Consider the following 24,346-nt stretch of genomic DNA (forward strand, 5'->3'; position numbering starts at 1 on the left):
CCATCTGTCCGTTCGTCTGTCCATGCATCTGTCCGTGAGTCCGACCATCCGTCTGTCCGTTCGTTCGTGCATCCATCCGTCATCGGGATTCTGTCTGCGAGCGCGCGCTGCTGCCGCCTTGCGCTCTCTCCGCTGTGCAGCCTTATCCATCCGGCGACTCCGAGCGCGCGCCAACAGCGAACGGATTTTATTACAACGCTCCCCCTAGCGTACGTCGCCGCACTAAATCGAACAATTGCCTTCAACCAATGACACGCGCCATATGTGACATCATTCCTATTTTATAAGATCTCGCGTCTTTCATCAACTACAAGTACCGCTTTCTAGTTTATAACATCTTGCATCTTTTCATCATCAGCTACAAGTACCACCATCTAGTAAACACTACAAGAACTAAACGAGAGGTGGCTACATACAGGAGACGGTACCGCCATCTAGTGAACACTGCAAGAACTAAACTAGAGGTGGCTACATACAGGGGACGGCACCGCCATCTAGTGAACACTGCAAGAACTAAACTAGAGGTGGCTACATACAGGCTACAAAGGACGCACAGCCCACGCCCAAGGAGCTTCGCCCCTAAAAATACAACACGATGTTGTGCCACAGACATGTTCCTCGTTCGGGAGCACGTCTCACAAGATCGAGCCCTGTTTCGACGAACTGTCTCCCCCCCTCTCCCAGCACCGCCTTCTGAGCAGGAGAACCGTGCAGTTCCGGGGATAACGTCGCTTCCTCTGCCGAACCACTTTGCAGTTCCGGGTATGGCTACGTCTCCCCCTCGGAGCCCGAGAACTGGTCTGAGAGAATGGACCAAAGACGCTATTTAAGGCCTAGCCGGCCCCATGTTAGGAGATTTTGCCCCAGACGACGTTGTCGTGCTGGCCGGCTCTGTACAAACGACAACCTGCTACAGTAAACGCTCCTTTTGTTGCTGTTTTCCAAACGGATTGCCTCCCTGTTTCACCTTCGGGCTAAGGCTTCATCGAAGTCCGCTCGACGGCTCGCCGCTCTTCGCCACCGCTACCATCGCGACAGAGCAAATTCATAACAGTGGTGGCAGCGCCCCACTCATACTAGTCGAGGTTCCGGGAAAAGACCCTAGGCCATGCGTGGACTACCGCCGGCTAAATAAGATCACTTTAGATCAGACGTATCCGATACCTAATATCGAGGAGAGAGTAGAAACCGTGGCAAAATCCACATATATCTCCCTCTTAGATCTGGTACGGGGATACTGGCAGGTCCCGTTGACGGAGCGAGCCTCTCGCTATTACGCATTCATTTCCCCATTGGGAACATTTCGCCCTTTAATCCTTGCTTTCGGCTTAAAGAATGCTCCCTACTGCTTCTCAAACCTCATGGATCGGGTGTTGCGGGGTTTAGGAGATTTCGCCCTGCCGTATCTCGATGATGTGGCGATATTCTCTGATACGTGGGTCGAGCATGTGACTCACTTGAGGACCGTTCTGGCTCGACTACGTGATGCAGGCCTCACCGTGAGAGCGCAGAAATGCCACTTAGGGTGCGCAAGCGTAAGTTATCTCGGCCACATCGTGGGTCGTGGCCAGCGTAGCCCGTCCGAGCTGAAAGTTGCGGCCGTTTTAGAGTATCGTCGTCCCACCACAAAGTCGGAATCGAGGGCGTTTTTGGGACTGGCGGGGTATTATCAACACTACGTCAAAGGTTCCTCAAACCTCGCTAGTCCGCTGACGGACTCTCTCCGCAAAACCGAGCCCACCGTCATTTCGTGGGACACAAGAAAAGAGAATGCTTTCAAGAGCCTCAAGAGCACTCTCGCAAAACGACCCGTGCTAGCGGCACCGGACTTTTCCCAGAGTTTTATTATTCAGTGTGATGCCAGTGACCGCGGCTTAGGAGCAGTTTTGTGCCAAAAGGACGCCGAAGGGCACGATCGGCCAGTTTTGTATCTCAGCAGAAAGCTCAGTGTCAGAGAGGAAGCTTACAGCACTTCAGAAAAAGAGTGCGCCTGCCTTGTTTGGGCAATTGGTAAGCTAGCATGTTACGTCTCAGGGTCGAGCTTCATAGTAGAAACTGATCACTGCCCCTTGACTTGGTTGCACAACATGTCGTCTAAAAGCGGTCGTTTACTTAGGTGGAGCTTGACGCTTCAGCACCATAACTTTAGTGTGCGCTATAAGAAAGGGAAGCTGCACACAAATGCAGATGGTCTCAGCAGAGCTTATTGAAGTGCAGCCAAGCTCCCTCATACAAGTTGAGACACATCCTTCTGGTTTGACGTGTTTTGCATAATTTTGGCGTCTATTATTTCGTTTTGATTTAAACTGTATCAACAAGGTCGCATTGCACTAACAGATGTAATTTTGTTTGAAGTGTACTCTGATATGTTACCAGGAAGCCCAGCCTCTACCATCCTGGTAAAATTGTTCAAAAAAAAATTGCACAGAATTGGTTTTGGGCTGCTTCGGCGGGTTCCGACCCGCTCGTATGGCATTGGGGATGGTTTCGCGTGGCCTTTCTTGGCATCGGGACTGCGCAGTGTAATCACAGCATTCGTGAGGGCCAGTGTTTTGAGGTCTCTAAGGGATACGTTTCTCGTGCTTTTTAAAACGTACAATAGTAGAGACTCAATAGATCTCTTTGCTGCCTTGGTCTGGCGCTATGAGAGACGTTCAGAGGGTGCTTGCTTCCACGAAAGTGGTTTGGCTTTGCGTTCAACTCCGTCGTTCCAGTGATTCCCTGCAGGGCTCTGAAGATCACCACGGAGTGGCTACAGTATCGACGGTCAACCAGCATCCCTCCTTCCGAGCCGCGCTGACGGCTCAAAACTCCGGATGCATTGTCTGGCGGCGGGGGTGCTGTTGTGCCACAGACATGTTCCTCGTTCGGGAGCACGTCTCACAAGATCGAGCCCTGTTTCGACGAACTGTCTCCCCCGCCCCTCCCAGCACCGCCTTCTGTGCAGGAGAACCGTGCAGTTCCGGGGATAACGTCGTTTCCTCCGCCGAACCACTTTGCAGTTCCGGGTATGGCTACGTCTCCCCCTCCGAGCCCGAGAACTGGTCTGAGAGAATGGACCAAAGACGCTATTTAAGGCCTAGCCGGCCCCATGTTAGGAGATTTTGCCCCAGACGAAGTTGTCGTGCTGGCCGGCTCTGTACAAACGACAACCTGCTACAGTAAACGCTCCTTTTGTTGCTGTTTTCCAAACGGATTGCCTCCCTGTTTCACCTTCGGGCTAAGGCTTCAGCAAAGTCCGCTCGACGGCTCGCCGCTCTTCGCCACCGCTACCATCGCGACAGAGCAAATTCATAACAACGGTCAGCTTCCCTCCGCATGCTTCGCATATTGTCAATCCCAAGGTACGTGGGATCTGCCAAATTTTTTTCCGTTCAGTGTACTAAGGCCAAAGCCTTATTATATTGCTCACGAAACATGAAGATTATTCACCGTCAGCAACATGAGGTATTCATAATATGATCGCCACGTAAAAACTTCACCGAAGGGCGTCGTTATCACGTCGCAGATGCAAAACTTTGCTAGTGTCACTTAAACAAGTGTTTCGACTTGGCTGATTGGTGATATCAACATGATGTAACATGATGACATCATCACGTGGCACTGTCGCTGGGTCAAAAGTGTACCGGTCACAGAGGGTGTGCTAAACCATCTTAGGAGCAGAACCTAGTAACACTTCTCAAGTGAAGGAGACTAGCAGTAAGTGAAGCCAACGCCGCCATATCGCAAGGGGCGGAAAACGTGCTTAGCGTAGCGATTCCTCGGTGCGTGCGTTTTCTTGAACGATGGTGAGATGCTCCGTATCATATGGGCGCACCAATCATGCGAAGTAGAAGCAAGAAATGACGTCTGCCGTTTGAGGATGCACTTTTTATTCTGAAATGTCTTTGAAATGGGTAAATTGCAAATATGAAAAGTGTTGTTATCGTATGCTCGATGAAGACGTGGAGGAAATCTTAATTAGACCGCCACCATTCGGAAGATTGTGCACAAGTGTAAACAATTAGTTCTTGCGCGAAATTTCTTAGACAACAGACAGAACATACACAGACGGATGCAACAAGTAGTTTCGTCCATTGTCAAAAAAATATGGCGCAATAGGTAGTTGACAATGGAATAACAACAAACTGGAACCCATACCTTGATGACTCAGAAGACCCAATCACTGTTCATAAAGAATATTTGGCTTTGGCATGGCCGGAAAACTTAATTTAAATGTCCACAGGCTCCCCTAGGACGGTGCTCTTCTTCACCCGAGTACACACGCAGCTCGGCAGGCTGGTTGTTCTCCTTAGAACTGTGATCGCCTGTGGTGATTCACTTCGAAGATAGTTACCTCAAGATTTCTGATGCGAAAATTTGAGTGCATATAAACGACAAAAAGTGATGAAGCGAAACAAACACAATACCTCCTTCTTCGTTTTCCACCTCCTTTTCGCACCATATATTTACGTTCAAAGCAATATATGAAATAGTGACATCTACTAGCCCACATAACCGTCCAGTTATCTCTACAGCACTGGTACAAGGCTTAGGCATCAAGTTTTTTATTTGCGCAATTGTATGAGCAGGTCACAATTAATCACACCGCCAACAAAACGGACCGCGCAAATGCGAAGCTTCGGCCGTTATTAACACGAGCAATATTTTTAAACAACCTGTCAAGTTTTACACGAACCCAACTCATTGTCCAGTGCGATAATAGCAACAAAATACAAAACAGCAAAAATATGTCCTCTTTTTTTCTGGGAACCACACACACTGTCTGTGTAAGCTTGAGTCATACGCATGCGCACGAAGGGGGCACGGGAGGAGGGTGCATTCTTCCCCCTGATAATCAAAGGCCACCAAGCCCGTTTTTTAACAAAGTCAGTGTGGGGCCGTTGTTCGAAAAAGGTTTTTCCCGATAATGGCGGCACAGCACTTGCGATATCACATATTCAAGAACTGCTGAGTAATCACCTTCAGCCTACTGAAGCGAGGAACCAAGAGCGGGCTGCTTTGAAAAGCACGCCATCGCTTTATTTTCATGTTGACTTTCTGCAAAGCTTTTTCATCTTCTGGTCTCGACCAACTGGGGGAGGGGGAAGGGGGCTGTGATGAACATTGCCACCCCCCACCTTTAGGATGGAGGTTCAAGGTAGCTGATTTTTTTGTCAAAGGGGCCACCTAAGCTAAATAGGTACATCAAAGTTTGTGTATATTAGATTTTTATAATTCATGGTGATCAAATTTTCAGAGATATCGGCCATGGTCTCAGAAGAATCAGCTTCTGTAATCTTCCCCCCACTTTAATGGTGAATTTCACTGAGAAAACAGGAGCAAGCAAAAGTACGCTGAAGGGGCTCTCTTCACTCTCAGAGTCAGTGAGTTTGAATGGTTACACAGGTGTAAGAACACTGTCTTCCATTGGTATTGTGCCCTGCCGCAGTGGTCTAGTGGCTAAGGTACCCGACTGCTGACCCGAAGGTCGCGGGATCGAATCCCGGCTGCGGCAGCTGCATTTCTAATGAAGGTGTAAACGCAGTAGGCCCGTGTGCTCAGATTTGGGAGCACATTAAAGAACCCCAGGTGGTAGAAATTCCCGGAGCCCTCCACTACGGCGTCTCTCATAATCATATGGTGGTTTTGAGACGTTAAACCCCACATATCGATCAATTATCACTCCATTGATAGAGGGAGAGCGCTTTTGCTTCTCCGAGAGCAGGCCGGAGCAGTTTGTAGTGCTCTCGCCTGAAAAGCGGAAAGGGCGCAGTACGAATAGTCACGTGACTTTTGAACATCACTTTCTCCGTATTTGTTTCAATTTTTTTTCAGCCGCCGAGCGTGGTGACAAGTATAGCAAATGCGTAGTTTGACGGTAGCGACGATGACGGCTACGAAGTATTTTCAGCAACTTTCCGCGAATGCGTCACTGCACAAACGTATAATGTAATTGCGAATTAGATAATGGCGAACATGAGAAGTGACAAATTTCCAGCGTATTTCTCTGCCACTGCGAAGAATATATCGGGGCTTCGAATGGTTTGGTCACATGGTATATTTCTCCCCACTCGTCACCTTGTCACCAGCTCTCCGGAAGCGTGCCTCAATCCAGTGGCAAATCGAGCGGCCCTATACTCTCAATACCTCTCCACAACTACGCACAGCACTACACCCCTACTCCTGTTCTGTCAATGGATTTCACTGTGAGCTAGTTAAACAAGGAATAGCCTAGTACACCACCCCAAGCAGCTCACTCATCCGATCGTGCTTTCATCAGTCAGCAAGCAGTTTTATGAACCGGAAAACACTTAAGGTCTTCATTCTGCTTTTTCCAGCGCTTTTATGAGCAACCTAGATGAACGCCTACTCGTCTGTGTTAGAACGGCGAGTAATGAGAAACCAAATGAACCCACACGCTCTTGCATGGCTGTCTTTTCCTACATACACCGCTTCTCTGCAGAGAGTGAAGAGGACTGCAGGCAAAGTAGCCGTACGAGTTTTGTTTTCCGCCGCAAACCATCCGGTCTCCTTATGCAGGCAGGTGAACCAGGGTAAAGCAGTCTGCTCTTGTTGTGACCAGAAGGATAATTTTTTTCACTGAATGCGTGAAAAACGTCATTTGTGACATTCCATCACCATGCGACAAATCACTTGGGAGATGATTTAGACTCCAACCAAAAGTTTTGAAGAAACCCGACGTTTCGGAACCGACTTGGTTCCTTCCTCATTGATGACTGCGGAGGCTACTAGCAGCGTCGTCTTCAAACCATTCGCGGGGTGGCTAATGACCCCTTCTGTCCTGGCAGAGGGACATGGCTATAACATGTCAACGGTGCCTCGTCTACCGAAACTTGTCGCGGTTGTAAAGGAAGTCGTCCAGAACATGAGGCCGGGCTCCAGAGAAGAAATTAGGCTCAAATCAGTTGGGATCCTTTCAAAATTACCGTCACTAAGAAAACAGAACTTGACCATGGAGGAGAACCAGGCACTTTGGGAACTCTGACGAAGCATTGTAATCTTGCCCGCCGACAAGGGCAATTCGACAATGTTGTTGGACAGCAGGGACTATGATCGGAAGGTTTCAGCTCTTTTCGAATGGGACGCATACACGCAGCTAGTAAAGGACCCAACGAAGCAAACCCAGACACAGCTAAGCAAGCTACTCGCGGAAGTTTTCAAGCCTTACCCGGATCTCAGAGCACTTTACCTGCGACTAATCTGCCGTAACGGATCCGCACCAAGTTTTTATGAACAACCGAAAATTCACAAGCCTGACGTCCCTCTCCGACCGATTGTCGACTTCACTTCCTCCCCATGCCGAGTCCTTTCATATTTTCTACACCAAATCTTCGCCCCACTAACCCGGAAGACACCAACTCATGTCCGTGACGCCAGCCCCTTCATGCAGCTAGCGTGAAATGTAAGCATCGGCGATGATGAGAGCATGGTCTCATTTGACGTCATTTCATTGTTCATCAACGTGCCAGTTCCCTCAACTGTCTCCGCTGCCCGTTCTGCGCTTGAAGAGGACGCAAGCCTGCATAAAAGGACTCCATTGGCGGTTGACGAGCTCTGCCATCTACTGTAGTTCTGCCTGTCCAGTACGTACTTCTCCTACAAAGAAACTATTTTCAGGCAGAACAGTGGAACCGCGATGGGAGCTTCCATCTCCGTCACGATGGCAAACCTGACCATGGAGTACATAGAAGAGAAAGGACTCAGCTCCTTCTCGCCGCGACCCAAGCTTTTTCTGCGTTATGTAGACGATTGCTTTTGCGTCATTAAGACGGCTGAAGTTGAAAACTTCAGGCAACACCTAAATTATGTGCACCCATTGACACGATTCACGACCGAGTGTGAAAGCGACCACTGCCTACCCTTTCTCGATGTCCACGTGGCAAGAAAGCGCAACGGCCTGGAGTTCTGCAATTATAGGAAGCCAACGCACACTGGCCGCTACCTTCAATTCGATTCTTCCCAACCCGCCAGCCACAAGGCCTCGGTTGTGACCACGCAACTCGAGAGAACCAGGAACTTACGCTCTAATGACACTGAGCGAAAGAAAGAGGAGGCCCGCGTAATTGCTGACCTCAGAAAAAACGGATACCCAAAAAACTTCATTTGAGCCACCACCCACCGCGCAGAGCAACAGAGTATCGATATGAAAACACCAATCAAATTCAATTGGCAGCCCCCCCGAAACCTGTACTGGTTCCATATGTTCAGGGAACCAGCGAGATGTTAACGTGGGTCTTCAGGAAGGAAAGGGTTCGCATCGCGCACGTGCCTTCGTGTACGCTGGGCCGCCTCCTCCCCCGCCCGAAAGACCGGCCAACAATGAACAGGCGCCCCGGTGTTGTTTACAAAATTCCGTGTGTTGAGTGCCCCTCGTCGTATATCGGCGAGACGAAAAACCTACCGGAACGACTGAAGCAACACGCCAATGATGTGCGGAATTTCTACCAAGAGCGCAGCGCAGTCGCCGAACATGCTGAGAAGTTGGATCACAAAATAAATTTCAAAGCGACGGCCATCCTCGACAGCGAGCCAAACTGGAGGAGAAGGTTGTTACTCGCGTCGTGGCACATACAGAGCACTGCCCATAATATCAACCGCTCTCTCGGAACCCTTCCCCCAGTGTATTCACACAGACTGCGCTCCACGGAAAAACAAGAGAGAGAGGGGGGGGGTCATTAGCCACCCCGTGAGTGCTTTGAAGAGGACGATGCTGGTAGCCTCCGCAGTCACCCCTGAGGAAGGAACCAAGTCGGTTCCGAAACGTCCGGTATATTCAAAACTTTTGGTTGGAGTCTAAATCATCTCCCAGTTCCATACCCAACCAGACAAACTTCTGTCGAATGTTTATTTTCAAGACAAATTACTTATAGGACAAACCGGATGGTGCTAAAATTACAGAGGGCGTGAGTAGGTTCATTCCTTAAAAGCGACAGTGACTTGGCTATTGATTGTACATCACGCCGCTGCTCTCCTTTGCTTAACAGTGTGCAAGTTTTCAAGAAATATACGGTTGAATTGGTACACGACACTTCTGAGGTGCACATATTTTATGAAAGAAGAAGAGCTCGGGTTAGCGGGCTATCTGTTGCACTCCTTGTCAAAAAATTTATCTACTTTGAGCCTCACTTTTATTCATGCAGCTGAGAGTATGCTTTTTTTAGGAGCGAAGCTCCATATTGCATGGGTCGTATGTCTCGTGTCGTCGTCCCAGTAGTATCCACCTCGTCTTACTAGTTTAATCTTTAGATTGTCCGCTGGATGGTGGTACTTGTATGACAGACAGGCGGATGGATGCACGGACGAACGCACGGACGGACAGTTTACCTAACTTATCATCATTCACTCCGTGGATATGCTGTGAATTTTCGCTTGCTTTGTTTTGTTTGAGTTTCTTTTCTCGATATCTTTTTTATTTTCGTTTTATTGTTTAATGGCTGTTTTCTAAGCTTTGTCGTGACTCACTTACAAATTTTTTGTTAGACTTTGCGTTCAATGTTCTTGAAGAATTTTGAGTTCTCGGCGATAGCTCTTGATCGCGATGCCAGGTCATGATGCTTTAACCGTTTTTTTTTCATGTTAACGATTGCATTAAATCCGATTTTGCTTGGATCGTGTGATTCCTTATGAAAATGCATAGTCGTGCCTGCCGATCGAGTCACTCACAGCATTTTCTCGTTTTTGGTTTGCCATTGATTGCTTTTTTCTATGCATTCGCTGGCCTTTCTAATAGAAAAACTACTCATTAGTCGTCGCTGCGCCCTTTGTGTTCTTGATCCCATTTTCAGCTCTTTTCGGATGCAATCTTTATAAACCAGCCTGCCCAACTCAGATCTCTTATACAGACTGCTGACCAATGTTTCGCTAAAAATTAAGGTATAACGATTTGCCCAACAAACTGGTATGTGCTAGAAAACTCTGTGTAGCCCTTACGAAAACTATGATAGCCAGAAACACTTATATGCCACGCGAATTGGGTAAATCCCACTTCAAATAACTTTCAATAAAAATGAAGAAGGTAACTGTTGGGCCGAAAAGTGGTGGGTGAGTTACCATAGTCAAAGAGCTTTCCCATGATACTACAAGCAGAACCGTAGAATTTTCGGAGGCCTTATAACACAGCCACGACGGCGAAAAACAATGTCAAGTTATCGGTCTCACCCTGAGTGCTGCCGAGTCCCAAGGAATTTCCGTCAACGCCTACAGGGATGAATGGGGGCACAGGTCAAAGCCTCCTGCCCCGTCATTCTAGATGGGTGAAAATCAATGTTATTTCTCGCTCTCTCTCATCATTATAAATGCGTGTGGCTATAGTGCCCCCTCTAAGCTTCCCAACGAGAGTTTAGTATAGAGCAGTTATGCAACATGTCGGAGCATCTTAACCGAAGGCTTCTTTTCCAAACCAATGTATAAAAATGGTTTGCTTGCTCAAGTTAACACAAAGCTATACAACCACTACAAAGCTTACCAAAGAATGTTTAATAAAGTGCAGTGATACAACGCATCTTGAAGACTTGCATAGCGTATAATTGCGTTGGCCTGGTGAAGGAAACACCACCAAATTCGCTCTTTCATGGGTGTCCGCTATGGTGGAATGTTTGTGGTGTCCACGCGCTAGTGGAATATTTCTTTTTCGGTCACTTTATCGATCGTTTTCCGCCTCTCTTCGAAGCGTTCCTTCCTCTAAGGTAGTCCTGCACTGCCTCCAAGATCAGAGGCATTGTGATTTTTCTGCTCAGAACCTATAGTTTTGCACGACCTTCACTTTTCCCAACCTCCACGTCCTTCTTCGGCCAAGCGAAGATGTCACGCGATGGTATCATAAAAAATGTCACGGGGACGTTGCAAATTTTTAATTCCTGTGCTATTATGAAGACGTTGAATGAGACATCTAAGGATTTTGCCTTAAAAATAATCTTGGAGCAAGTTAAACAGTTGTCGCAGAAGATAACAGCATATGTCACGTGTGTTGTGGATATTCTACGTATCAACTAAGGATTTTGCCTTAAAAATGACCGTGAAGCAAGTTGAACACTTGTCGCTAAAGATAACAGCATATGTCACGTGTGTTGTGGATATGCTACGTATCAACTTTTAGCGAAATTCCGGCCACCTGCCGCGTCCGCTATAAAGCGCGAAGCCCGCTACTTCAGCAGATTTACTGGGGGATGACACACACCCATGATCGACACGTGCGTGCTTTCTATATTTCATAGACCTCGTGGTTCACGACTGACTGCGGGTTGCTCGCAGTGAAGTTGACACAAATGAAAAGACATGGCTCCAATATTGTCATTCATCACGACGGCGCTTTCAGCCGACTTTCGACGGCAGCGGTGCCCAGCCCCGCCTGCTTATAGCGCTGACGCGACGCGTAATTTTGGTGCTGTCTCCTATACTCCGCAACCACCCTTTCCCGGCTCGCTTAATGCTGCGCCGTCGAGGAGCGCGCCATTGTCTCCTAATGGGACACAACAACGACAACGCATCCTTGTTTAGCCAAACAAGTCCCGAAACCATGGAAACCACGGGACAATAATTCAAAATTAAAAGGCCTCCTAGTAGCGTGACACATCGCGAATCCCACGCAAGAGTTCATCAGACTGCGCATGAAATGTCGTTGGCTTCATGAAAAAGAGAGAAGAGAGAGAGAGAAAGTTGTGCGCAGAGCATTTAGGACAAACAGGACCAAGAGGCGGAAAGCAAGGCGTTTCGTCTACTCAGCTTGGATTGATGGAACGCGACCACGGGAGATGTGGTCTTCTTTGTTGTCTAATTACAAACTTCCGCCTCCTCCTCCGGAGAAGTGCTCCCCGAGGCACCCGGCAATCCAATGCTGTAGACGACAAGCATTTTGCTTTTAGGGAAAGCAGCCTCGACGTTCGGAACAGAGGCCAACAGCGATCACTATTGAACGGCACGGAGCAAGAAGTGCTCCCGTGTTACCGAGGGGTCGTTAATAACCATTAGGCTAACAAGAATGAGACTGGGAAAGCTGCGGTGCCAGGGATGTGTGCGAAGACGTTAGCCTTGTTGTTGCAGCGTCCGCGGTACAAGCTATAGCGTGGATTAGAAGACCACGAAAAAACGCGAGATAAACAGGGTTACTCGTTTTTTTTTTATTTCCTTTTATTAAAGCGCTTTCTTTGTCTTTCCCTAATATTGGGTGCCTAAAGTATATCTAATAGGATTGTTTCGAGGCGTTGTAATCAAGAATAGCACCAGAAAAGGCTTCTTTATTTTTTTCGCTCCTAGATATGTTGTATACGATGAAGGTAAGCTAGGCAAAACTGCTCGGCTTAGGCACAAACTCACACTATTTGCTAAATAAGGGTATCGATTCTAATCGCCCATGAGAATCAACATTACAGCACTACACTCCGAAATGCACAACCCACATTAGCTCTAGAAAACCAAGTACATGGTTCCTTTCTGAATACCGGAGATGTTTACTTAATCAAGTGTCTTGTTTGTTGCGTTATACGAGTTTGATGACAAATGAAATCGCATGCACTTTGCACGCCATACAAACACGGTATACGGGGATGCAAACAACCTATAGCCTACAAGCTATTTCTATATCGTAATGAGACGAGTGCCTCTGTAAAAGGTAAAAGATAGCTTCATTGTAAAAAAATATGTGGGCAGTGGGTAATATTTACGCCTCACAAAGTCCCGTCCACGTCTGTGTAGAGCGCGCGAGCAGCCGAACTTGCTGTTATGATCGGTCTCCCTGGCTTGGTGCCGCTTGGACGCGATACATGATTGCGACTGTGCTTACCTTGATTTGTTTCGGTCAGCGCTCTCTGTTGTGCACAAGAAATTGTCGACAACATGAAAGTCATAGTTCGGATTATTCAGCACAGTCGGCTCCCCTGTCGAAAAATATTTTGGGCTCGCTCGACCAATTGATGGCCAAAGAATGGCTGTTCACAGTCAAAACGACCTAGAAAAAGTGGTCATCTCTGCACTGCCTTGTCATCTCTGCACTTTCGATGTGTTAAAGGACGACTCCTTTCACCCATTCACTTCAAGTATGTAAACTTTTGTTGATTATTGTGTCATAGTGATGGTAGTGTATATTATTGCCTATCCTTTTCCACCCCGTATTTTGCATAATTGGGTCTTCATGAAACAATGAATCGTAATGAATAGCCCAGAACGTTCCGCTTGGGATTGCACAACGTCCTGGTGGCCCGGCATGTTTCAGCAAAGATTTCACAATGCAAGCAGAAAAACTGTACGTTTCATTTCGTGCAAGTCATCCGCTCAGATCTCTATTGGAACAACATGAATAATATCTTAATATAACTACAACAGAGACCACAATATATATACTTCTATTGAAAAAAACCCGAATAACCGGAAAAAATAAACAGTAGAAGCGAAGCCTGGGGTGTAATCTATGGCCGAGTAAAGGGTAAAGCCATCGTTTATCTCGTTATTGCACTCTTTTATACCGATGTAGCTTTAAGGTCATCCGGATACGACCACGCTGCAAATGCTTACCCCCACGATCACATTTCCCAATTCGCGAGCGCTCAGAATTATGGCACCCATTAGGGAGCGCTGATTTATCTTCCCTACGAGTTCAACTCTGGTGCAGATCACGCGCCAGTATTCCTAGAACATTTTTTAGGCCTATTCCCATCCTGAACCCCCTTTTCTCCCCTCTCCCAGCATTCACGCTAGTATGGTCTACTGTAGCCATTCTGCTATTATTCCATTTCGTATCTCTTTTTCCAAGCTTATACTATCTCTTCCTCCCTTTTTTCCAACGTCTCCCTTTTCTTCGCCATTAGGGACGTTCGCGACGTCTATGACATTTTGCTCTCGCACTCCTTATACACTTACATTCCCATTTTCCTTTCTATCACCATTACGGAATAGGCCATTTCGGTGTGTGCATACACATACACAATTGGGGAAGGGCTCTGTTTCTCTTGCTACCCCCCCCCCTTTTTTTTTTTGCTCATGGCCGAGACTTCTCGCAAGCGGCGATGAACGGCCGGCCGATTCGCATCGGAGGCGACACGTCCACTTGCCTTATCCCTTTGCGCACCACTCTGCCGCCACGCTATGGCCCGTCTCCGAAAATACGGTTGAAAACTCTCCTTCTTCCCGTTTTTTTTCTTTCTCGGAGTTTCTTTTTATCCCTACTGAAATCAGACTAACAATGACACTAAGAAACGGAGCGACGCTTTGAGAGGAGGTTAAACGGGACAGTGGAGAGAGAAAAAGCGGGACTGTATAGCAACTCCGGGAATCAGAGGGTCGTCGGGTAATGCGAGGGGTCCGCTATTGTGGAAGTAAGGAACACGTTGGAAGAAAAAGAGTTATAAAAATAATAAAGAAAACACCACAAAATGTTCTCTCGCGTTATAGAAAAGAGATCGGAAACGAAGAAAAACGACAGCGGTGCGAGAAAAGGGTTCCCCTCTTTTCTTTCCTTCCCGAATACATGTGTTTTCTGTCGTAGCCATTGAAACACTTTTGTTTCTGTTCCCGAGTAAAGGGAAATACACATAGAAACCAAGGCGTCCCTCCCCCTTTCGTACAAAATGCGATATGGTGTCCGTTTGTTATCCCCCTTGTCTCATTTCATTTTCCTTCTTTTGCTTCCCAGCTCCTGCTGTCCTCTCCATATTTTGGTACTCGTTTGCCAGCACAGCGAGAAAGAACGGGAGAAAAAAATCCGAGTAGGGGGATGGGGGTTCTTTCTCAATTTGGGACAGAATTCGCGAAGTCTAAAACCCCTTCTACACTCGACACTGTCGTGCGCACTGCAGCCTCCGTCACTTTGCTAGGCAGGAGAGGAGGATCCCGGCCACCGAGCGAGTAAGGACGACAATTTCGTTACGGGGACCCCTCGAGACGTTCCTCTACCGATGCTTTTCGTTCAGGACCTTTCCATTGTCTCGTCCGTTTTCTTGTTTTTATCGAAATTTCTTGCGCAGACCCACCACGCCAGAGGTTGCCTGTCCCATGTCACTCTCTTCTCTTTCCTGTTCTCATGAAATCACATCGCAATTTTCTCGTTTTGCGTGTCAGATAATATTTGTGCTTGCAGCAACAGAAACACTTTTACTTTCCCTGTATATTTCCGTATTTGTCGCCTGCTTTTCTAAGCATAAGAATATGATTTCACATCGACAGGTGATGTCGCTCTTTGTTATTTTTCTCGACGATTGGTTTCTCCCGCTTGAAAACGACATCTTGCCGCCCACCACTCACCTAAGTGAGTGGTCGTCTTTTCTATTTCGCCACTGTGACGCAACAGGGTTTCATGTGTGTGCTTGCGTAAAGTGTACGCGCGCTGATTAGCGAACATTATCAACAGCCAAAGGGCTCGGTAATATTCGGCACGAACTCAGGACTGGGTGCCACGTTGCATGTATTGAAGCATTATGATCACCATGTTCCCCTTTTTAACAGAAAAGCCTTCGTTGGCCGTCCAGTACTTTCCGCGGGCGTCAAACCACGAGGCTGAAAATTCATCGTTGATGCACAATGCGCGTACTCTTGTGCAAATAACTCTCGAAATGATCTTTTGTCGACTTTCGGGGTGTCAACAATATTAGCTTTTGTTGTGATGTCCAACGTATTGTTTGCGGTGTGCCAAGTGCGGCGTACCAAGTGCTGCGTATGGAGCGCTCGGTGAGGACTAAAGTCCTGTTCTCCCAGTGCTATCTCTCAGTGAGCAAGGAACAGGAGAGGGCTGCTAGGCGGAAGAGTTAAAAAAAAACTGCAACCAACGGGTGAGCAGGGCGAGTTGGTTATGGCTCATTGTAGGTGCCGCGCAGAAGATACCGAGAAAAAAATGAGCAACACCATCATACGCATGCGCACAAAGTGAGGGTGGGGAGGGGGGGGATCAAGGGACGAAAAGCCAGCTACATGCACGGACATGATAAGGAGGGAGCGTTGCGAAAAACCCTTGACCCCCCCTCCCCACCCTTAAGGGGATCCCCCGCGCACGCTTATGAACACCCCTGAAAGAAAAGAAAAAAAAACAGGCATTGCGCCATGCTCCCGACTGGGATACGGACATTAGGTGCCTTTTGCCATCTTCTAACCACTACCACCACCTCAAAGAAACTCGCAGTCCGCTGCGGAGTGTAAGTGGATGCGGTGTGCTCGGTTGCTGAACCGATGGTCGCCAGTTGGATCCATGCCGCTAGAAGCGAAATGTTAGGGGCCAGTGTACCATGCAACGTCAATAACGTTAAAGAAATACGAAATGGTTGACATTTCCGGAGCCCTCCACTACGGCGTCTCTGATAAGGGGCGTTGGAACGCAAGACTCCAAATTTCATAGAGTTATTATTACAGTATTATAATTTAAATTATCGACATAGAAAAAGTTTCAATACGATTGATTCCAAAAGTCTGCGAGTTGCTTTCTTGCGAAAATACTTTACACACGCAAGCACTCGTTAACCGGATATTTCGTGCTCTAAGCTTGTTTAGTCCTTGTTGACCCCTCCACATTCCAGCGAAGGTAGCGCACTGCGAAAGGAAAAAACGCAGAAATGAAAGGCATGGACCCGTGGTGATGGGAACAAATGTTTTTTTAGTGCTATTCTCTTGTAAAAGACGTTCGGTCGGAACATAGACTCGCTCACCCATTCTAAACAACCATTTTGCAAAGCTCCTTATAGCGGTACCCGTTCGTCCCTCGTAGCCGTTGTAGTGTGTAACAAGTATAACATTTTGACCTCGAAGGTAGTGCCAATGAGAGATTTCTTTTGTGCGTTGTTGAGCAATAAAAGATAGTGCTCAATGTGCATGCCAATGGCTGCTAAGTGGGAATGAGAGACAGGAGCATTCGGATTTTAGTTAACGTGCACGCTGCGATTCCCATTAGCAGACAATTGGCATGTACATTGAGCACTATCTGACAAGGAAAGGTTGCTACGTTATACTCACTGGGTGTAATCACCTTATACCCCTGTCACACGGGCACTTAAAAGTCTTTTAAGTGAGCGGTCTTTTTCCGAAAAGGAGTTCCTGACAGCAGACACACGGCACAGAGCGAACTCCTTTTCAGAAGCGGTCTTTTTCGTAAACGGCGTTCGTCGATCTCTTTTACGGCTCCGAATGAGTAGCCTCGAAACCAGTGGGCGCCAGTAATTTTCGAGTGGTGGGAAAAAAAGAGCGAATTATTTTTCTGTCACCAAAACTCTTTGTAAAAACAAATTTCATATCCTGCAGAAGGTGTAATGAACTCTTTTAATGCTTATTTCCTTTTCTACTCTCGTAAGCAGCTACAACGCGTCGGCAATAGCACGTGGTGACGCTCGGTCTTGCGCTGCTTTATCCTTTCCTTGGCGGCTTTTGCAGCGTCTGCCTCGCTTTCCAGAGCGAGAAGGCAGGCCGTGAGGCTTGCGATCCTCGCTTTTTCTCCCGTACGGTCGCCCATAACGTGTTGAGAGCAGTCGAGAGCAGCGAAAAACAAATACGGTAAATAAAAGCACAGTGGTGCCAGACGGACTTGTGCACGTCGCTAGTTATGGGAATGCTTCCTTATCTAGTGCAAAAAACATTCACATTGGTGTTTCTTCACCTCTTATTCTTAAATTTATTTGAAGAAACGAGCAGTGCAACAAGTCTTTAATTTGTACATCGTGATACATCGTTTAATTTTCATTGCTTCTCTTTTAACTGCTAGCGCCACGCTTTCGCTAGCGTCTTCGAACGAAAACAGTAAAAGGAGATCGTTGCTGCCGTGTGTCTGCGCCGCAAACACCTCTTTGTTAAAAGTCTTTCAACTTCGTAAAAGACCGCTTACTTAAAAGACTTTTTGCGTGCCCGTGTGACACAGGTATTAGTTTTAAAAACGTTCAGCGAGCGTTGAGCTGCAGTGCCGTGAATACAGTGAACTAGTATATACCAAGAACTCGAGGTAGTTAAAGGTGGGAAGTAGACCCGAAGCGCAAGCCGTAAGAAAGTGTGCGTGTGCCACCTCCCGTTTAGTCCTTGAAATGTCTACTGGATGGCGATGCTCCTATATGGGGAATATATGATTAAAAGATGCGAGATGGTGGTACTAGGAGTGTGGAATAGATGGACGAACGGATACACAGACAGATGCATGGATGGACGCATGAACGGACGCAGGGGCGGATGCATGGACGAACGCAGGGACGGACGGAAGCAAGAACGAATGCACGAACGTATGCTTTGCCCCACTCTCCATCATTCACTACGTGGATATGCTGCCATTTTTTTGTTCTAGGTCCATCTGTCAATGGCATTACGCCAAATCAATCTCAACGCTGAAAAAGTAGCAGCTTTTCCGATTCTGTGGTAAAATACAGAGTCAGTAGATTTGGACACCTTATTAATGAATCGGGAATAGAAAATGAAAATCTCACGATCTACTGATAAATCAGCGACCCATGGAAACACTGACTCGATGGCGCGAACGCAATCTTGCAAATACTCGAGGATGTGCAATTATGTGATGTGGTAAGAGATCTTGTGAAAAATGGTGTTCTCATGTGACACCGATGTTGATAATAAAAATATCTAGCTTTATATTTTAAGACAGTTCACGTTACCAAATATAGCTACTTATTGAGTTCCCAATGGAAAGTATGAAGTTGTCGTTGGAGTCACATCAATAACAATTGCGTGGTTGGTCCCGTTACCTTCTACGAAGTCAGACATTCTGACTATTAAATGCGAATCATTTCTTAGCGAACTTCGGCCGCTCTGAGCGTATCTATCTATCTATCTATCTATCTATCTATCTATCTATCTATCTATCTATCTATCTATCTATCTATCTATCTATCTATCTATCTATCTATCTATCTATCTATCTATCTATCTATCTATCTATCTATCTATCTATCTATCTATCTATCTATCTATCTATCTATCTATCTATCTATCTATCTATCTATCTATCTATCTATCTCTATCTAGCCGCGTACGACTTTTAGCTCTCCTAGCCGTTTCGATAATGGTATCGACACCAAACTTGACATGGCATAACATTACTGTATGAAGAACATATATGACTAGTCATAACATGAAAATCTTGACATGTATATCATGAATGTCCTGAATTATTTACATTTCATGGTCCTGCAGCTCTTGCTGTGGTTTTGTTCACGTGGCAAGTTGCAAAACTGGTATGGTATGGCATGATTGCGTGGCGAACACAAGCGGCAGACCATAACATAAAAATAATGACATGCGTGTCATGTAACAACAAGACTGCATGCCACGTTCATGATGCGTTCGCAGCCGTTCCGATAGCGTCACATATACCAAATTTGGTATTACAGTACGTGAATGGATGAGGAAGTTATGATACTGGTGCGAATATAATAAACATGATGTGCGTGTCATGTAACAACATGACTACGTGCTACGCTCATGATGTGCTCCCGGCCGTTTCGCTAGCTTCGCATGTAGCAAGCTCGCTATTACGCGACGCCATTGGATGACGAAGGTCTGTGACTGGTGCAAATATGATAATCATGAGATGCATGTCATGTGAGAACATGACTACATGACATGGTCAAGTCGCCAATACATTTAAACGTGACGCGGTGCGCGTGCTCCCCGGCGTTCATTTCGTCGCGTCACGCCAGGCGCCGGTCCTGCCATATACTCGCACGCGCTCCCCGCGCTGCGTTGCCTTGCTGCATGCGCATTTCAGCCTGTCCGGTGTCCCACCGTCACGAAAAAAGGGAGACGCAGTGCTGTCTGAGTAACGCACTGGCGCGAAATGCAGCATGTCGCATTTCGCGTCGGTTGCCGTTGCGCCGCACCGACGGACGCTCGGGTCGCACCCGGCGTCAGACTACAGAGTGCTCACGTTTTGCTAACTTAGCGTCACTGTGCCCAGCGTGCGCGCGCGTCAAGGCTACACTGGAGCATAACGGGTCTTTTGTGATAAGCTCGCGGCCGTTTTTCTAGCTCCACATATACCAAATTTGGTGTAACTGGACCGTAGTAGATGACAAAATATGTGACTGGCGTGAACATGATAATCCTGACACGCGTGTCATGTAAGAACATGACAACGTACGATGCTCATAGCGTGCTCGCGGCCGTTTCACTAGCTCCACATATACTAAATTTGGTATCAAGTGACGTGAATAGATGACAAAGGTAAACGACACACCCAAATATGATAATCACAACATGGAAGTCATGTACGACATCATTTATTTATCCACCTCGTAACGTTGGGCGGGTTCGAAAGTGACATATTAACATATCTCATTCGTTCCTTGCATATCATCGATTCCCAGTGTACGTGGGATCTGCCAATTTTTTTTCATGCGTTTCCTTTTGATGAAGAATAATCTGGTGAAAACTGCAATAACTGTAATGACAGAAACATACACTTGGGACGAAAATAGTTGGTTCAGACTAAAGCAGATGGAGGAAACAGGCCCACCAACATATGTGGACGAGCATTTACTGCTGGCATCGCTAATTACGAGAGGACAGATGATACGTTTCCGCTGGTGTAAGGAAAATTGTCCCCGGAAAGTACGCCTTCGGAAGATAATTCCGCTAAATGAACGTCCCTTGGAAGAAATGGCCCCAAAAGAAATGGCCCCTCTGCTATGGCTGTGAAGGAAAAAAGGTCCGCCGGTGAAAATTAACCGAGAAGCTAAAAACTGCAATTTTTATTCGACACTTCACGAATCTTCAAAGCGTGCTGGAAAACGAATGAAGTTAAAACCGAATCGTGTGTCCAACAGCCTTCAGCGAGATAGGAGTTTCCGTCCATAAACCAGGTGATGCTCTCTGATAATTTCTTCAAGGACATCGCACTGGCAAGTACAAGTATACACTTTTTCTTTAGTACCTGGGCCAGTATATCGTAGAACAGGACGTGCCCTGGGTGGTAACCCGCCGCTATATATAGTTCGATAGGCTCGAATAACAATGTCCCTGTGGCTGACATGATTCGGTGGGTGTATTTTGCTCCGCTGCTGGCGAGTGCAGCGTTTCAGGCTCTGCTCGCTGCCTATTAAGCATTTTTTTCATTGTCAAGGTTTCTGGTGGCATCTGCGCCAGTGGCGGCGGGTTTTTCTCTCTAGACGAGTTCAGTCTCTTTCATTTGCGGCATCATTTTTGCGCCTCGTTCTTTCATTTACTGCCTTGTTGAAGACACCAGCCCGGCGATCATACGCCTGTGTTATCCTCACCTATATCCGACGGACACGTGTACAGCGTGCGGGAAAAGGGCCACACTGCGGCCCATGCTTAGGAGACGGCACTCGCCAGCGGGGTGAGTGTCTTCCCCACAGTGCGGCACATGAGAGGCTGCAGTCACCAAGGACGAGCTGGCCGACAAGCTTCAGGCCGTCCGGCAAGCCCAAGATGCCGCCCGGGCCAAGGACTTCGAGCGGTCACCTGAGGCACCGCCATCATAATCGACGGAAAGTGGGAAGGTACAGGGGTTAATTCCCTCTTTCTCCACACCACCAGGAGGAAACTGTCGGACTTCAAATAAAGTTTATTCATTCATTCATAGTTCTTCTTGCGATAATAATCACAGCATTATGTGCAGGGTGGTTGTAGTGAACGCTTTTGTGGAAGTCATGTCGCTTGAGGATTTCTCCGTGATGAAACGCCTTTGCATCCATTACGTTTAGCACAACACCAGCGGATACCCAATGCAGTAGCTTTTTGTCTTTAGATATAACCGTCCAGGCACAGATTTTTGCCTCATTTGTTCGATTTCATTACTTACATTCCGGAAATAAGTATACGGTTAAGATACAGAGGAAGTATCGATTGAGCTCCCGAAAGCGTAAAGTGCGGAGTGCTGGTGCGAGCAAGCTGCTGCCTTCCAATGAAATGCATGAGCGCTGAACTGTCACCTTCGTTATGTATTTTTAAGCGCATGCATAACTATATTGCACTTATCTGAAATGGGCATTGTAGGCGATATTGCATCTGACATTACACTTATACAGAGAAGTTGAGACAGTCAGTGTGTGATTATGGTGTTTCGTCAGAAATCTTTTTGTAAATTGCATTCTTCGCGCACATGTTTTTTTTTCTTTGAGAAATAAAGAGTGGGTGACTCGAACGCGCAACGTTCGACAATGTGCGTGTTGTGGGAATGTTTTCTTTTTCGACAAGGCAAATGGGGACATGATTCACAGTGAAATTTCTTTCGTAGGCATTTATTTAGGGGACACAAGGTCTGAGGACGTTTCTTCCGCGGACGTTTTTTTCCAGAATCCCGCTTCCACAGCCTAGAAGGCGGTGGTTAAAGGACGCTGTATATAGCTGTCTTAACTAGACTGGCTGAAGTTAGGGCATGAGTGCCACGCTCCCACAGCCTGTGCTGCTAAATTTCAGAAAAGAATATATACTCTTAAAGTTTGGACGAGGAACAGCAAAAATGCGACATCGCGATAGAGTATCAGTTTTGGTAGACGAAGAAAGTGCTTAACAGCGCAAACGACACGAGGGGATAAAAGAGACGAGAACAGAGAGCTGATCTCTTCGATGCCTTCTTGTCGTTTGCGCTATTAAGCACTTTCTTCGTCTACCATGCAGCACCAACCAGCACAATCAAGCACTTTGTTAAAGTATCAGTTTTGTTCTGGTCTGTTGTTTCGCTGTGGAGAGGTTGAGGTCCAAATTGCCTCGGTTACTCTAAATCAATAGGTTCTGCAGCGAATAAATAAATAAATAAATAAATAAATAAATAAATAAATAAATGATACTGAATGGTATCCAAAAATGAACAATCATCAAAAAAAAAACATAATAGCAGGCTGAAACCAGTTGAAACATCATTCTGATGTACAGTTTGCTTGCAGCAGTTCACACTGTCAGAAAATGTTCACAAGCACATCTTTCTGTTTCTACTCTCCGTATAAGCACTAACACATCATTTATTACATGTCAACCCTTGGCTGTCTATCGCAGGCGCTTATCCAGCCTGATTTCCACTAAGAAACCTGCCAGGAAGATGTTTGCCTTTTTCTGAACATGCCTTTCAGGTCACGGTCCGAGTAATTTCTTTAATGTGAGGGTCCGTCTCTCCAGACTTGCTTGTATAATTTCTCTCTGATAGTTTCAGGAAGTTTTATTTCGCATATTCAGCCGCACGAGTAGTGGGCATGCAATGTGGATCCTCATGTCACGCGCAGCACTGCAGATTATTTTATAGGTGATTCTTAGATAAATATGTGAAATAGTCTGCCGGTTTCGTACTGCCCATTGTGAGTGTCGGCAATTCCAGGCGTTAGAAGCAATTGCAACGGGCGAATGCGCGTCGGGTCTTGCCGAAATCGCTCAAAAACCTTTCGCAAATGGACCACTTTCACTTGTACGCAAGCGTGCACAATTCATCTATAGTACGGAAAGAGAGGAATTCGATGGCTGTGATGGCCTAAAGTTTGATGCTACAAGGCACTTGACAAGTTCGGTCGCTGTCTAACGACCGGGTCCACTAGCGTTCTCTTCGAGGAAAGTTGAAATCTTTTGCATAAGGAAAGCATCCAGTGCTGCGACGTGTGTCGGATCCTTCTTCTGGCAACTCGTTCGGAACGCAAGACGAAAGCGGCGGCGACTCGAGCTCGCTTTTCGTCATGCACGGCAGACGCAGAGAGCTGCACTTTGGCGTCGTAGCGACGAGAAGTGCTCGGAGTTGCCAGCCACGCACGCAGCCGACTTTTATGACGCATGTCAAATGGCGGCTCGAGTGCTTAAGTGCGCCAACCATGGATACCAAAAGTGTTTATATGGCAACGTAATATATGACATTTTAGGCTTCGACGGTGATGTCTTAGGCGTGCGAAATGCTTTCTGTACCATCCAATAGCACGTTTCTTACAGATGAAAGTATTAACAGAAAAAAAAAACGAATGTCAACCTTATGCGCATCGAAGCTAAGAGAAATATCGCGAAGAGGGGATGGCACGAGGCTATTCCTATGTGTACGTCTTTTGACATATAGACAATGGGTGCTGCCGAGAAATTTCATGCCATTTCACGCGTCGTGTCACATCGTTGTATTCAGTCATGAAGAAAATGTTTCTACGATTTGCATACAGGTCGCGCAACCTACAGTCACGCGATTACACACAGATTCCGTGAAAGTTCTATTGCGCGTCTTGGGGATGAAATCTCCAGAATAGCCGATTTTTCCCCTTTTGCGAGAGAAATTATATTGCAAGACGACGGACCTTATGATCCTTAGATGGGCCGAATGAAGCGTAATGTTGGATTTATCTTGCCCGAACATCCGCGGAAAAGTGCAGACGAAAGCTATTGAACACGATTCTGTGTGTATGTGGAGAACGAAACGTTCAGAAAGTGTCACTTTCTTTTTAAAAGAGCCTCTAAC

This window comes from Rhipicephalus microplus, chromosome 1, assembly GCF_043290135.1.
Source record: "Rhipicephalus microplus isolate Deutch F79 chromosome 1, USDA_Rmic, whole genome shotgun sequence".
Lineage (NCBI taxonomy): Eukaryota > Metazoa > Arthropoda > Arachnida > Ixodida > Ixodidae > Rhipicephalus > Rhipicephalus microplus.